The sequence below is a fragment of the Streptopelia decaocto genome (genome assembly GCF_964273445.1).
Source record: "Streptopelia decaocto genome assembly, chromosome: 17".
Lineage (NCBI taxonomy): Eukaryota > Metazoa > Chordata > Aves > Columbiformes > Columbidae > Streptopelia > Streptopelia decaocto.
In genome coordinates this window covers 3,034,172-3,049,679 of record NC_138672.1, presented here as the reverse complement: position 1 = coordinate 3,049,679, position 15,508 = coordinate 3,034,172, and the positions used below count along the sequence as shown (strand labels likewise).

At 49.6% G+C, this 15,508-nt stretch overlaps 1 protein-coding gene across 9 annotated transcripts in view; it reads right to left on the bottom strand.

Moving 5' to 3' along the window:
• Positions 1-15,508, bottom strand: part of LOC309447431 (discoidin domain-containing receptor 2-like) — a 58,266-nt gene that overhangs the window by 30,964 nt on the left and 11,794 nt on the right. For 2 of the 9 annotated variants that reach the window (XM_082068022.1, XM_082068023.1), the window contains exons 1-2: positions 11,599-11,732; positions 10,761-10,828 (exon numbers count right to left, since the gene is read on the bottom strand). The exons of 4 other annotated variants lie outside the window; for them this stretch is intronic. The gene's annotated coding sequence lies outside the window, so the exon portion shown is untranslated. Of the gene's footprint in view, positions 1-4,416; positions 4,546-10,760; positions 11,503-11,598; positions 11,733-15,508 lie in introns of those variants that run through there. 3 more of the 9 variants (XM_082068015.1, XM_082068018.1, XM_082068020.1) reach the window with 3 other exon arrangements.

The window sequence follows — 15,508 nt, the reverse complement described above, 5'->3', positions numbered from 1 at the left end:
GATAAATGCCTAAAACAGGGCAAAAATAATCTCTCCGTACATGGCCACATTGCTGCCAAAAGAGCATGTGCACTCACACATGCGAGCACACTTAATTTCCTGTTTGGAAACAAGGAAAATAGCAAAGGGCTTAAATGCTGGCGATTTCAGTGGAAAGCCATGATAACACCTAAAGGAACGCAAGGTCATATCAGCAAAGTTATGTGAATTCTTTGTGTCCACATTGAGTGCAAAGAGCCTTGGGAGGTTCCCATCCTGGAAGAGAGCTTTGCAGAATGCAGGTGAGAGGCCCTGTCTCATATTGAAATGTCAGGCAAAAAGAAAACAGAACAAATCAATAAATGAAAAGTTGCCGGGACCAGGGGGTGTTTGCTCAAGAATCCTCAGAGTAGTAGTAAAAAGGCAAAATTGAATGTTAGGATTTGTTAGGATAGGAAGAGAGGATAAAAAAGGGACCATCACTATGTCAGTGCACACACATGTATAAGAACAGAGCATCAAGTGCCATTAGCTCAGATTTTTAACAAAAGGCTCTATTTTTTCTACCCGACATAATTAAACTGTACGAGTCACAGCCCTGAGCTGCCATGGATACCAAAACAATTGGATATATTCACAACAGAAAGATACACTACCACTTAAATCCAAAGGTAAAAACTTTGGCTCAGGAAATCCCCCAGCCGCAGATTGCTAAATCAGGGTTAGAATCACTGAGGCTTGCCCTGGTTTTATTCTCTTTCCTAAGGATTTGCTACTGGCCATTGTCCCTGCTGGATTCCAGCAGAAAAGATGGCTCTGAGCCTGCAAAACAACTGAGGGCCTTCTTGGGAAAAGAGCCAAACGCTCATGCAGGAGGGGAAAGTAATGCTGGGTGGACGCTGCCCGGCAGTGCTGTGCCCAGCCCTGCGACGGGGAGAGCAAACCCCAGAAAACCCTAAAAATCCCCAGCACCCCTCCTGCTTCAGCCACCTCTCGTGCTCGGGGTGAGCACCCTGGCAAGGCGGGTGGGAAGGTGACAAAGTTCCGTGATTTTGTGGCATCTTGGGTGGCAAGCGTGCAAAAGCAAAGCACAGGAGAGACAAGGCAGCCCCTGTCTCAGCAGGAGGGTCTGGCACTCGGAAAAGAGGTTTTGTCCAAGCTGCGTGTGCACCCGAGGTTGTGTTTTCCCCCTGAAAAGGAGGGGAGCGATCTCTTCTGCAAACACACCAGTTCCCAGCATCCCATGACAGATTGCAAGTACCATGGAGCAGAGACTTCTTGTAGCCAGTCCCTAAAGACGTTTTTGCAGCAGAGTTTGAGGACAGACTGGTGGATGTCAACCTGTGCAGGTCATCTGCTCAGGTGCTCTGGAGACTCCCAAAGCAGGACTGGCAAAGGGACCTGTGGGGAGCTCAGCACTAGAGGAGCCTCTTCTCCCACAGGACACGAGAAAGTAAAGCACCATGAACATTAAAGCCTTAACCACGTTTCTGGAGGAGGTGATGGGAAGCACAGCAGAGAACTGTTTGGTGTTACATGGGTACCCTGATCAGGGGTCTGCCCAGATCAGCCGCACTATGTGGGTGCAGCCTGGGCTAGAGAAGACCCTCCTGCTGGGTCCCCATGCTGCACGCCGCTGGGGACACCCTGGCGGGAGGACAGCAGCTTGGAGGTGTCTCCCAGGTGACCTCCCAGCTGGAGAGTGAGAAGCTGCCAGCTGTACTGGAGCCCTCAGATGGCAGAGGACAGGCACATGTATGTTCCCAGCCCTCATCACACCCCTCAGAACCTACAAACAGCCTGGCAAAAAGGCGTCTGTAAAGAGACAGGCTAACACCACCAAAAAAAACAAAAATTCTTCCTGGAAAGGGCTGTGGGGCATTGGAACAGGCTGTCCAGGGCAGTGCTGGAGTCACCATCCCTGAAGAGGTTTAAAAGGCATTTAGACAAGGTTCTCAGGGACACGGTTCAGTACTAGAGTTGGGTTATAGTTGGACTCAATGATCCTGAGGGTCTCTTCCAACCAAAATGATTCTATGATTCTAAAACAGCCTAGGATTTCCCCCTATAATATGGCCAGGGCTAAGGGAAAGGATGGTCAACAGGCACTGAAATAGCAATTGCCCAAAGGTAAGTGAGGACCAGAGCTCACTGTTGAAGCAGAAAAGAAACTAGAGCAACCCTAGACATCAGTGGAAGTATTCAGATGCCTTGGGCTTCCCATGTGATCCAAAAAGCCCAGCAAAGAAGGACCAAGAGCAGAGACATCTGCCTGCAGTGGAGCACAGGGATGGAGCACCATCCCCTGCCACCAGCACTGAGCCTGCAGCCCAGCTGCCATCCCATGGAAGAGGTGACACACTGAAACTTGGCACAAAGATTTGAGGTTTTGACAATAGAGTAGTTGTGCTAAGTTCTTCTCGTCCTCTCAGAATAGGTGTGAACAAGGCAAGGTTTACACTGGATATTAGGAAAAAATTCTTCCCCAAAGGGCTGTGGGGCATTGGAACAGGCTGCCCATGGCAGTGGTGGAGTCACCATCCTTGAAGGTGCTTAAAAGGCACTTAGACGAGGTTCTTAGGGACATGGTTTAGTGCTAGAGTTGGCTTAGGTTATGGCTGTACTCAGTGATCCTGAGGGTCTCTTCCAACCAAAATGATTCTATTATTCTATTCTATGGTTCTACAAAAACAGAAACAAACATCACAGCAATATAATAACGTGCCATGCAACAAAGAGCAACTTTCATTTGACCAGGTACAGACCAAACACCATAATTTAGTGCCCACGTGCTTTATGCAAAGCTCACGCCACGTCCTAAATGCCACCTATTGTATTGCTACACAGTCAGTCACACCTTTTAACCACTTGAATGTGGTGATCAGACAGAAAAGCTAACAGAAGCAAAGAAGGAATGTGGTGGAGGGTGGACAATGAAGGTCATGTAAAAATGCCCAAGCACCATGTCAGCTCCTGCCAGGGAACCAGCACCCAGCACTGGAGGGCCGGCGTGGTCCTGGGGCTGCAGCAGCACCCTGAGAACTGGGGGCTTCCCACGCCTTGACGGGTGCACGGAGCTCAGCAGGTCACACAAAACCAGCGTGGCTTGGAGAAACTGGAAGATGAGGCTGTAGAGGCCAAGCTGTCCTCCAGGAGAGGAAAGGAAACCAGAGCTGGCTCTGGAGCTCCCCTGTCCGCAGCTCTGTGCCTGAAGCTGGCGCTGAATTTGACCCTTGCCTAAAGAGTGTGCAAGACGAGCAGGATGAATCCTCTCAGGCTGTGTCTGTCTCCACTGATGACAAAGGGAACCTAAAAGGCCTCATCATTCCCAGGTGGCCCCACTTCAGTAAAACAAATTGTCACCTTTGTATGTGACAGTGACGAACTATTTCCAGCAGCTCAGCCCCAGGCAGGGACCCCAGCAGCTGGGCTCAGGCTGGGCTGGGTTTATTCTTCCCACCACACTTGGTCCGCAGTCCTGGACCAACAAAGTGCATGTTTGGGAGTCCCTGGAGAGGGCAAACAGCCCTTTCTCATCTTCTAGTGCTCTTAGAGCAGCTGCTGTTCCCTCGAGCAAGGACACCAGGAGTGCTTTTCTCTCCCATCTCATCATTTAGAGGAGCCTCAGCACCACTCTGGAGCTTGTCCTGCTGGAAATCACTGTTTGAATAACAACGGATCTTGATTTCTGTTGAATCTAAATCTCAGCTAGTACAGACTGGATTCCCAAACTGCACACCTCCCACTGCTAGAACATACTGGAATATACCACTAAATACAAGCCTCTGTACAAACTGCTTGGAAATCATCTTCCCAATGATTTTTTTTTCTAGGCAGACAACTCAATACTTTTTTGCAGGTCTTCCAGCTGCATTGGAGCCCCTGCTGTACTCAGGCCTTTCTTCCTGACCTGCCCACACATACACGGAAAGTGCCAAAACTACAGCGCGAGCCCAAAACAAGCAAAAACCGGATTAGAGGCATCCTCACAGAGGCAAGAAAGTGTTAAACTCTGTTCTTGGGACTGAATGGATCAAGTTGCTAATTGCTAACAGCTGGCTGCAGGAGAATAAAATCCTGTTACAATCATTGTGAGAACGGAAAAAAAAAACCATCTAGTTGCTGAAAAACTCAGTAAGAGATGCAAAAGAGGGCAGGGTTTTTTCCCAATATACCCAGCAGATACCATGTCTAAAAAGCCAATGCACCTCCCAGAAGAAACGCTCGCTGTGACCCAGCGCGGTCCCCAGCGCAGCCAGCGGGCGCAGGGGGGAGCTGCTCTTCAGTGATGCGCATGGAGAAGGTGGGACTTGGAGCTCCTCCAGGTACTGTTCTCCCTCCAGAGATCCATTACGGAGGTCTGGCACGTTTGCAAGCCTCTCTAGATCCCAAGTGAAACAGGCATTTGTTTTAACTGGTTCCTTCGCAGATCGTTACCTTGGAGTGGGACCTTTGGGTTTGCTGCAGGAATCCCATTACAGATGCCCAGCGCCGCGCCAAGAAACTCCATGGTCGTGATCAAGACTCGTAGCTGTGTCTATGATGCACTCTTGAATGTGTTACAAGAGGATCTATCCTAAATCCTCAGAAGAGGATCAGGAACAGCCAGAGGACTGGACGGTGCCTCCTAGTACTCCTAAAGGAATTCAAGGAGGAAACGGCAAAGCTATTAATTGGGACAATATCTGAAGCCTGAAGAAAGAGAGGCTGGAAAGCAGGATTTCAATTCTTCTGGCTCCAGAATGATGGTGGAACGTTTCTCTTTGCTTCAGAATTAATCTGAGATACCCCAAAACCAGCAGTCTTCCTCTGGAGCCCACACAGCTCCAGGTTGGACCAAACAATTTGCTGATGAAAACACTTGGTAGAAGGGATTCTGATCACGTCTTCAAGCATTTCGCTTGGTTTACAAATCAAATACTTCTTGCTGCTGGTATCAATTTTGGTTTTTAAGAGGGCTTTTAAGCACCAGTCATACCCTCCCTATATATCCCTATTTACCATTAAAGATACCACCTTTGCAACTCGTCTCGCATCACGTGAGGAGCACATGGGGACGACAACCTCACGGCAAGGCGAGATCCTGGCGCAAAGCACGAGGCTGCAACAGGAGTTCTGCCATATGGGAACCAACAGAGACGGCCCAAAAGAGACCATAAACCCACGGCAATGTCAGCAATGTAGCTGGGGACATAGGGCAGGAACGGTGACAACACCAAGTGATGTCCAAAGCAGCAACATGTCTGCACAGATAAAAGCAACCAGATTTTAGGTGGAAGGGTTGGGTTAAGATGCATGAGAGAGCTAAGACACAGCAATAGGAAAAGTGAGACTGAAATAGGCCCGGCATGATCTTTGAGGTGGCATTAGGAGACCTGTCACCACAGGGGACACAAAAAACGCACGCGGGGCTAAGAAAGGGACCACAACATGTGGGAATGGCACATGGGGTGGGGACAGGGAGACCACAGAGCTGGTGTGAGACAGTGGCAGAAGAACGGGGACATCGAGGTCTGGGGGTATGTTGTGGTCACCCTCGAGGGGTGGGTGACAGGACTGCCCTGAGGATGAGAAGGGTCTGAACCTCCTTTTCCACGGTGTAGCCAAATATCTAATGGGGCTACTATGAAAAAAGTGACACCTCACTCTTGCTGGATTTTAGGAGAAAAAGAGCATTCCAGTCCCCCATGACACAGCCATTTAACACCGGGAGAAGGTTCAGCCCATGGACCCCAGCGCACAGCAGCGCGTTACCTGCAGCCCAGACAGAGGTGGGGGGCTTTCTGCAAAGGAGCTGGAGTCCCACAAATCCTCCAGCATTGTCCCCCAGCAGTGGGGTGTCCTCAGTTTGTGAAACCGCACAGAGTACTCTTGTCACAAAACCAGGCTGAGGGATAAATGAACAAATGTCATTTAATCCGCCAAAGTAACCAGGCCCAAATTAGAAACCATTTGAAAGGCAAAGCCAAAGTAAGGAAATGCAATTCACTGTACTAACAATGGGTGCTGCTTAGCTCGGCTACTCCAAAAACCACAGCTCCCCTTCCCCAGCGACCCTGGGGTGGGGGTACCCCTGCTTATCTCAGCTGAGGACCCTGGAGGGGCTTCGATGACCCAGACAGGTCACCAGACACATGGGGACTCTACAGGGGGCATAAACATATGCTGTCCCCCAGGAACCCCAAACCTAAAGCCAGGGGAAGCCTCGCTGCACCCCAGCAAGCTCTCCAACATACAGGTCCCTCCAGTGAGGAGCGGCCTCCAGGCTCCAGTCCTGTTTCTGTACAACAGATGATGCCCAGGGGGCAGAACTGGCAGCAGGACAGGTATGAACAGATGAAAAGCTCTGATTATCTCCCCCCTCCTTGCCCAAGCAGCAGTGATCACCGTCCTCAACCAGAGCTCCCTTCCCACACAGAATGGCCACTACATAGCACCTGGAACACTGATATTTTCACTCTATTCCTTACACTGGCATCCCCTTCCAAGCTTTTTTTTTTTTTTTGAGGGTGTTTACTTTCATTTTTTAAATTATCCTCAAAACATATGAACTACAAGTCAGCAATACTTCTCTCAAGACCTGCAACCTTCCGCTGCGAGAGGCTCACGTAGCAACCATCTATGTGACATGTTAACCACACAGATGACAGATGGGGTATTAAGAGCACTCAATCTAAACCACCTTCCTCCTTCCCCGCTCTCGAGGGGCTCCACCATAACCTTTTACTTAACTGTACGCAAACTTGCATTCAGGAGATCAGGTTACTGAGTCACAGAATTATTGGGGCTGGAGGAGACCCTCAGGAGAGCATCTAATCCCACCTCCTGCTCAACGCAGGGTTAGCGCCAATTTCAGAGCAGCCTGCGCGGGACTTTGTCCAGACGGGGCTTAAAACCCTCCAGGGACAGAGGCTCCCCCACTTCTTTGGACAAACTTCTACTGCTTGACTGTCCGCAGAGGGAAAACATCACCCCTCCTTATGCCAAAGCAGAACGTCCTGTCCTTTTGGTCCACGATCACTGTCAACCTCCCTGCCACGCACCCCAGTAAAGAGCCCGTTTCTGCTGCCTTGATAACCTGCTCTTAGACATCCCAAAGCCTTCTCTTGTCCCAAATAACAACCCTGGTTCCACCAACCTCCTTAATGAAGCCAAATTTCTGTATGAAGTTACTTAATATTTTTGCCCAGGTCCCAGCTCACGAGGCCGAGGCTCCGTCCAGGCAGGGGCACAGCTCTGCTTGGATTTTACTGTGAATTCCACCAGCTTCTTCACAGCCAAACCAGGGAATACCCGAGTTTGTCCCATACCAACGCCGGAGCGCGGCTGGAGCGCTGCTCCATGGCCCTCTCTTCAGGGACCGCGTGCATCACATTCCCCCAGTAACTATTTTTGAGAGGTATCGGGTGGCACTTTCTAAATCAACGTATTCAGCGTAGTACTGATGGGCGAACTGGAAACGGAGACACTGCCACAGTGAGAGGGCAGGGACTGGTGACGTTAACAGCAAATAAAGACCAGACACCACCGAAACTGCTCAGGAGGGTGTTTCTCAGCTCAGAGCCAAGGTCACCCCCGCAGAGCACCAAGGATGAGACCCTGCCCAGGGCAAGGGGGACCCTACATGTCCTGCTCCCGCCAGAATCTCTGCAGCCTCCCAGGAGCAGCAGCGTCGGGTCAACAGGAGGGAACTTCGGATCCAGGTAGATTATGTCAACACACTTAATTTTGGCAACCGGTACAGGAATCTCTTTAAAAACCACACTCTGAAGACTTTTCAGACACGATCTGCTTTCCATCAGAGCACATGGATCACCGACCGTGTTCTTTTTTTAATGGGACACTGATTTACTAATGCACCAGCGTCCCTCTTGCTGCAGGTCAGTCTCAAGCGCCTGTTGGTTCCCTGCTCTATTTTAAAACATTGCCACAACATTTATGTTTTCCAAACCTCTGGAACTCCTTCGGCCTTCCCAGATTTATTACACATCAGCAGCCAGGATTCAGAAAGCCGCTTTGCCAGTTTGTTTTAAACAGACAGGTTCCCAATCTTGGTCAAGTTTCAAAGATTTTAAAGAGTTATCTTGTATTTAACACCCTCCCTTGTTACCAGTGCAATGGAAGGTATTTTGATATCCTCAAAGCAGAGTACATCAGCCAGCTCCTCCCCAAACACACGAAACGCTTTACCTCAGTATTGTTATTAGCCATCAGTTCAGGAGGTTTTAATCTTTCCCAACAATATAAACACTACTGATGAAGTTTATTTTGTTATAGAGATATGACGATATTTCTCACTGCCCCAAGATATACTTGCCATATTTTTTTGGTCATCTTATTAATCGCTTACCTTCCAGAATACCTCGTTTACAGTAACAGCTGCTTATCTATAACTTTTTGTTGCAAAAATGTTCCTAAGGGATTCTTTTTAAAAGATACAACATGATTACTGGGACAGACCCTTTGCAAAGGGAAGCAAAGCCACATCCAGCAGCACGTAGCACCCAGCACCGAGCTGAGACGCTGCTGGTTGCGCAAGGGTAGAAACCAACCTCCAAGAGATGGTTCAATGAAAAATCAAACCAGAAGCACTATTTTTGGAACATCTACTAATTTAGCTGGTAATCTGACCATCAGACCACCACAGAAATGCTGATACTACCAAAACGCTATGTTTTATGAGTTTTGTAAAATGTCTCTTCATATTGCAGGGTGACCATGAGCCAGCACTGGGCCCTTGTGGCCAGGAAGGCCAATGGTACCTGGGGTGGATTAGTAGGGGGTGGTCAGTAGGTCAGAGAGGTTCTCCTGCCCCTCTGCTCTGCCCTGGGGAGACCACACCTGGAATATTGTGTCCAGTTGTGGCCCCTCAGTTCCAGCAGGACAGGGAACTGCTGGAGAGAGTCCAGCGCAGCCACCAAGATGCTGAAGGGAGTGGAGCATCTCCCGTGTGAGGAAAGGCTGAGGGAGCTGGGGCTCTGGAGCTGGACAAGAGGACACTGAGGGGGGACTCATTCATGGGGATCAATATGGAAAGGGGGAGTGTCAGGAGGATGGAGCCAGGCTCTTCTGGTGACAACCAGTGACAGGACAAGGGGCAATGGGTTCAAACTGGAACACAGGAGGTTCCACTTAAAGATGAGAAGCAACTTGTTCCTGGTGAGGGTGGCAGAGCCTGGCCCAGGCTGCCCAGGGAGGTTGTGGAGTCTCCTTCTGTGCAGACATTCCAACCCGCCTGGACACCTTCCTGTGTCACCTCATCTGGGTGTTCCTGCTCCATGGGGGGATTGCACTGGATGAGCTTTCCAGGTCCCTTCCAACCCCTGACATTCTGGGATTCTGTGATATTCATAAAAGAAAAACTCAATGCACCTGTTGCTGGAATGTGGACTTTGCCCTTAGCTCAAGGAGCACTACTGGCTCTGCTGTAACCATACGAAAAAAGAGTTTCTAAGTGTGAAAAGCCATGCCACGCACCTACAAAAAGACACCAAACTACAGGAATTGTTTTCCAACATCAGAAAGAAGGAAAAGTTATAATCGGTTCGTCAGGGTCTGAGCACAACTGGGAAAGCAAAACCTAGGTACGCATGGCTGCTACACTGCGCTTGAGCAAGCTTTGTTTACTACAGAAAGTGGTTTTGAAGTTTAATTTATGAAGTGCCTGGCAAAGGTGGGAGCAGCGAGTGGCAACGCTCACAGATCAGCCCAAATTGCTGCATCAAGCCCGGAGGCTCCAGCGAGGATTTCCAGGCAGGTCTCACCACGTTCTGCTGGCTCTACTACCTACCAGGACAACTCTACAAGATAAAAACTTAACTTCTCATGTACAGAGATAAAGTTTCTATTAACTAAGTGTTCCAGCAGAATACCCAGCATGACTACAGACAGTTCACAGAATATTTTGCTTACCACAATGTATTTCAAACAAACAAATCAGATGGTTTGCTTATAAACAAAGACAAGAACACTGAAAAAGCTCTAGCAGCATTTCGCAGCTATGGAAAGCCAGAATGGCCAATTCTGATCCAATTTTCTCAAGACAGAGCAGAAAACAGAGAAGTAATGAGATTTCGCATTACACAGAAGGTAGGTAGCTGCAGAAAAATCCTGGGATTGTTTATGGCAAAGAGAAACATGAGACATGAGAGGGAAAGAGAAATATGTAAAATAATGACACCTAAACCAAGAAAAGGATCCCATTTACCTCTTATCCATACTGAAAATGAACTGAAATTAAAAAACAACAAATTAAAACAGAGGAAATGAAATTCCACGGCATACCATGCATATTAAGCCTCTGGGACATATTGCCACAGAGCAACGTGGGAGTAATTCAATAAAATATTGGAAGTGGATTTACATAATAAGAACATCTGTGATTCCATTACCAGAGTAAAGGAAAGAGTACACTGGCTATAAATGTTCATCCAACCAGGCATAAGCAAAGCAGTAATTAATGCGACCAGAAAATTATCTCCTGCACAGGCAGGTTATTCCACATTTGCCTGCATTCGAGCTCTGGGATTTTCATGTGCAACGTGCCAAGCGGCCGCTGCCCAAGATAAGACGGGTGCCCGGGTAGGTGGGCTGTGATCTAATCCGCTTTGGCAAGCTTCACGTCTGTGGAGAGAGATCACATTGCAGTTTTCAGCAGCTTATTGTGCAGCTTCTCAAACACAGAAACAAGACTACCCACTTTTTTTTTTTTTTAGCAGAGATTATCCTCCGTGACACAAAAAGGGCAGATGAAATTTCAGCCAAACCTATTAAATAAATACCTGCGGAGCAGCGAGTGACCCTGGAATGCTCCGGTGGAAACATGGCTATTTTGGAAAGTTCTCAGCACCTGAAAAAGAATGGGTTTACTGGGGAAATAATCAGATTTTATCTGGAAGGGCTGCTACTGGAGAGCCCCACGGTTAACCCTGACTACAAGGATTCTCAGGAACAGCTTCCTGTGTACCCACACTCCTGTGTTTTAGGCTAGATGTGGGGCTGGGAAAGTTTGACAGTGACAAAAATGGCAGTAGGTGCATCAGAAGGGGACAGGGAGCTCCACATCTCCTCAGGAGAACGGGGGAGTGAACGCAAGCGACACACAGACCTAAAACACACGGGGCAGGAGCTGACGGGCCTCCGAGGCCGGAGTGTGTCCCCCCCGCTTTCCCACCATCCACAAGCAACTCGCTGCCAGGGCCAGATTTTGCATATCTGACTCAGCCCTAGCCCTGAAACAGTTCAAGCAAGCACGTCCAATTGAGAGCTCAACCACCACGGCTTTCCCGGAGAGCCTCAGAAACCACTTCTGTCCGGCAGAACGACACCATCCGGCTTCACATTTCCACCCAACAACAAACCTGGCGGATCCCAGAGGGCCCCGGGCACGCAAGGCTGGCGGAACACCAGTGAGCTGGGAACCCTGCCGTGACAAACAGGGCACAAAGAGCCGCCGTCTCCCCACCAGCCCAGGGAGAAAAGCCTTCACCTCCCAGCACGGCCACCTCTACAAACTCCCCTCCACTTCCAGCAAGTTTACAAAGGCGTTTGTGCTTTAGCCAAAGACAGAAACGTGCCGGGGGGAGAGCTGAAAGCAGATTTAAGCTGGAAGGACCATACCTGCCTTGCCCGGGGCCTGCCGAGCAGAGGGAACCACTGCCATGTCTCTTTTGAACTCCACAGGTTGAGCCAGGCTGTCGTTTCGACATTCCGTGCAGCTTTCCACCAGCACACATGATATGTTCAAACTTGAGTAACTCCTCCCTCCCTCCGCACACAGGCCCAGGAGATGGCCCTGCCTCTATCATCCCAGTTCCTATAGCAACTCCTGACCCAGCAGATGGAAACAGAGCTGTTTTCTAGGCAAATCTGCCTTCTTGGATTCCTCCGCTCTTCCCTGCTGTTGGCCCCTCCTTGCTCCAGTGCTCTCCCCAGGGGCTGCTCCGCTGGCATTTGGCCCAGACTTTGCCTGGAGGAAGGCCAAGCTTTGAATTCATTTAGTAAAACCACAACATAAAGCAGCTCTCCTGCTCAGGAAGCAGGGCCCGTGTAGTCCCAGGGGCGAGCCAGGCCCCGGCAGAGCCGGCTCGCACCTTCTTGTTCAGCGCGGCGGCCCGAGGAGAGATCCCGGCAGAGGCATCACCGCACCACGCTCCTCATGCCCATTCTTCACCAGCCTGCGTTGTCCGTGGGGGAAAGGTAAAAACCAAATACAGAACTAGTCATTAATTAAATCCAGCTGATGGGATTATTGCAACTGAAGAGCAGAGTGGGGAATTTCTCAGACACTTGGGCTTTTGCTTCCAAAGTCTTTCCTGGAAGAGGGGGAGCCCAGCGGTGACATTGGGTCTCAATGCATGTTCATCACAACCGCTCACCCCTATTGCTTTCCTGGGCTGGGGTCCCACAGGAGCGAAGATCGCTAAATGCAGCTGTCAGACAGCTGCGTGACACCACATCCATTTCCTTTTCACTTAGAATATAGAGGGACAACAAAACTCAATACCACAAGGTGGTACTTGGGGGGGGAGATAATTACCAAAGGTGACAGTGAGAACCTCATGGAGAGGTGACATTGCTAAAGCTCCATGGTGGCAGGACGAGCGGGACTGGTGCAGATGGGGCCACAGGAGACACTGCCATGGCTGGGGGGGTTGGCAGGCTGTAGGCACCCCACGGAGAAGGGCTGCGATGTCCCATTTGGACACCCTATCAGGGGTAAGTGTCCCCCTGGGGCCAGCACAGCAGTGCCAGGGTGGGACCTGCACACCAGTGTTGTACAGCAGTGACACTCACAGGGACTCCACAGCAGGAGGCCGAGAAGCAGAGACAGCAGCAGTTCAGCCCATTCTCAAAGGCTCCAGCATGCTACACCAGGCTTCAGAGCAGGAATCACAGCAAAGCATCACAAGATGCAGCAGGTATTTTGGGCATTCAAAAGAACAAAAGGAAGCAGACACGAACTACACTGTGCCCACACGAAGCCCCAACTGGAAAACACAGCTGTGAGCTGTAAGACAAGTCATATGTGCAGTCAGATGCTGCCTTGCTCCCATCTTCCTCCTTGCCTCCTTACCCCATCTCAGCCACACAATCCACCTCTGTACCAAGAACAGAGAGCTATCTACTCTTTTCCTCCCTTTGGGTAATTTTTCCATGCTTGAGCACATTAATCAGCTCAGAGGACAGGACAACCCTTAAGGCGCATAGACGGTTTGGGACAAAAACACATGACCAGCAATAGGGTGGAGGTGGAAAGACATGAGACCTCTCCCTGCATGGGAAGCCCTACTCCAAGAGGGCGTTCCTGATCCAGATAACACACTAAAAGGGCATTCTCCTGCCAAAATAAGGATGCTTGCCCTGTGAACATAACGACTAAGCCGTATCACAGGCCTCTGGGGTGAGCTGGGATCGCAAGGATTCCCTCTGGAGGACACAGGGCAGCTTGTGGCAGAAGGTACCTCTGGACATCCAGGAACGGGGAGCCCAGGAGGGACATCAATAAAAGCATCAAAGCAGATGTACGGTCACAGAAGCAACATCAAGGGTCTAGAGAAAGCTTCCCATTCCCCACGGCACTGGGCAGAGCAATGGCGCAGCTTGCAAATGGATTTGAGGAGCTCCTTCCCCCGGGGAAGGACGGTGCCGGAGCAGCACAAAGCCCTGCTAGAAAACTGCTGACCTTGCAGTTAGACTCACTGTTGCCTTCAGCACTTCAAGACAGAAACAGGCTCGCTGCTGGATGCCCTCTGAAATGTAACTCGATCCCACGGTATACACTCACTAATCAATCTGGGCATAAAGCAAAGCCGAAAACAGTCCTCTTTTTTTTTTTTTTTTTTCACTGGAATGAGCCCAAATATGCACAATAACAAATCCCACTCAGAGCCATTACAAACTAAAGCACTTCAGAGAGTTTTGCGAGTCGCATTGCAGAGGGAGCATACTTCTGCCATAGCATCATCACTTCTCAGATGGTGTGTTTGAGAGACTTCCTAATGACCTCATAGCAGCACATGTGACCAGTAAGTCATCTTCTCAAAGGACGAGAAATAACATCAACAGACCCTGTTTTGCTTTCTGCAGCATGAGCAGGTTTCCGAACGCGAGGGAGCACAACCAGCTCAGCCCAGGGCTGGCATTTTTATAGTTTCTCCAATAGATTGTGTCTGGCTCCAAGAAAACATCAGACCAATTAATAGATGAAGGCCCATTAGCAGACACTAAATTCCACATACAAATTTAGACACGAAAGCTTGTTTATCCCAACGCAAGGCAATTTGGCTGTTTTTCAGTCATCCGTATGGTATCCTGAATCCTAGAAATATTTCACAAGCATTCTAAGAGGAGATAAGAAATGGTCTCAGAAAACAACTCCTTGAAAATATTGTTGATTGTTTACAACCCAGACATGTTTTAACGGGCTTAAAAAACAGCCTTTTCTTCCAGTGTTTAAAAATAACCCCTAAACTTGGGTGAGTCTGAGCAGCAAGGCAGAAATGTGAAATTCACGGGTGATGAACTGGTGAGCAGTTCACACCGAAATTGAGAAGCTGCCTTTTGCTGTCCCGGGGCACTGCGAGAAATAAATGAACAAACCCTGAGGAGCATGTTGATGCTACGGTGAAGACAAGACGAGAAACAGCTCAAGATTGATGACAGCCTTGAACTTCTGAGCAGATCTCTCCTCCGTACCGAACACAAGGTTCTTGCGGAAGAAAAGCTACAGAAACACATTGTAGAAATGAACGTCAGAGGAGACATGCCACAGACCTGCGGCCAGAGAGCTGCTCCACAACAATGATATGGGAATATATATCCAAGTATGAATAAAGAAAAAAAAACACAACTAATTGAAATACCACCTAAGAGCTTTTTCTGCCAGGCCTCTCCTGCAGCAGCAGCACAACGGGTCACTCCAGTGATGCCACCAGGCCACACAACCTTCTCCAGCAGCTCTGCCCCATGGTCAGACAGGACCAGGACACACCTGAGCAGCCTCTGGCTAAGCAGGGACCAGGAGCTGGCGAGCACAGGACAGTCCCGCTAAGGATGCTGGACCTGTATGCATTCAAGTTTATTATTTCAGTGAGAGAGTGAAAGCCAGCTCCTACCTTCACCTTTCAAAGAACTTTTGATGGAACGCAGCAGCCTGCCATACAAGTGCTTTGTTTACACCCTGCAGGTCTCTTCCATCCTTCCTCGTAGTGTGAGAGCACGGTCACTCCCACCCCAGCTGGAACATCTGCTCTGCTAGTGTCGATTTGCCACTGCGCAGAAATCCAGCCATAAACCTGGGAAAGGAGGGAAGCAGGGCAGAGCTTGGCGCAGCGGGGAGGGCAAGACTGGGACATGTGTGTGCCATTCCCCGAGAAATACTGCCAAACCACCCTTACATACAAGCTGCTGTACTGCAGGGTAACAGAAGGTGGCTCAGAGGTGACACCACAGTGACATACATGGACACCTGATGTGGGACGGACCCTCCCAAGCAGTATGAGAGACATGGGGGTGCAAGAGCAGCACC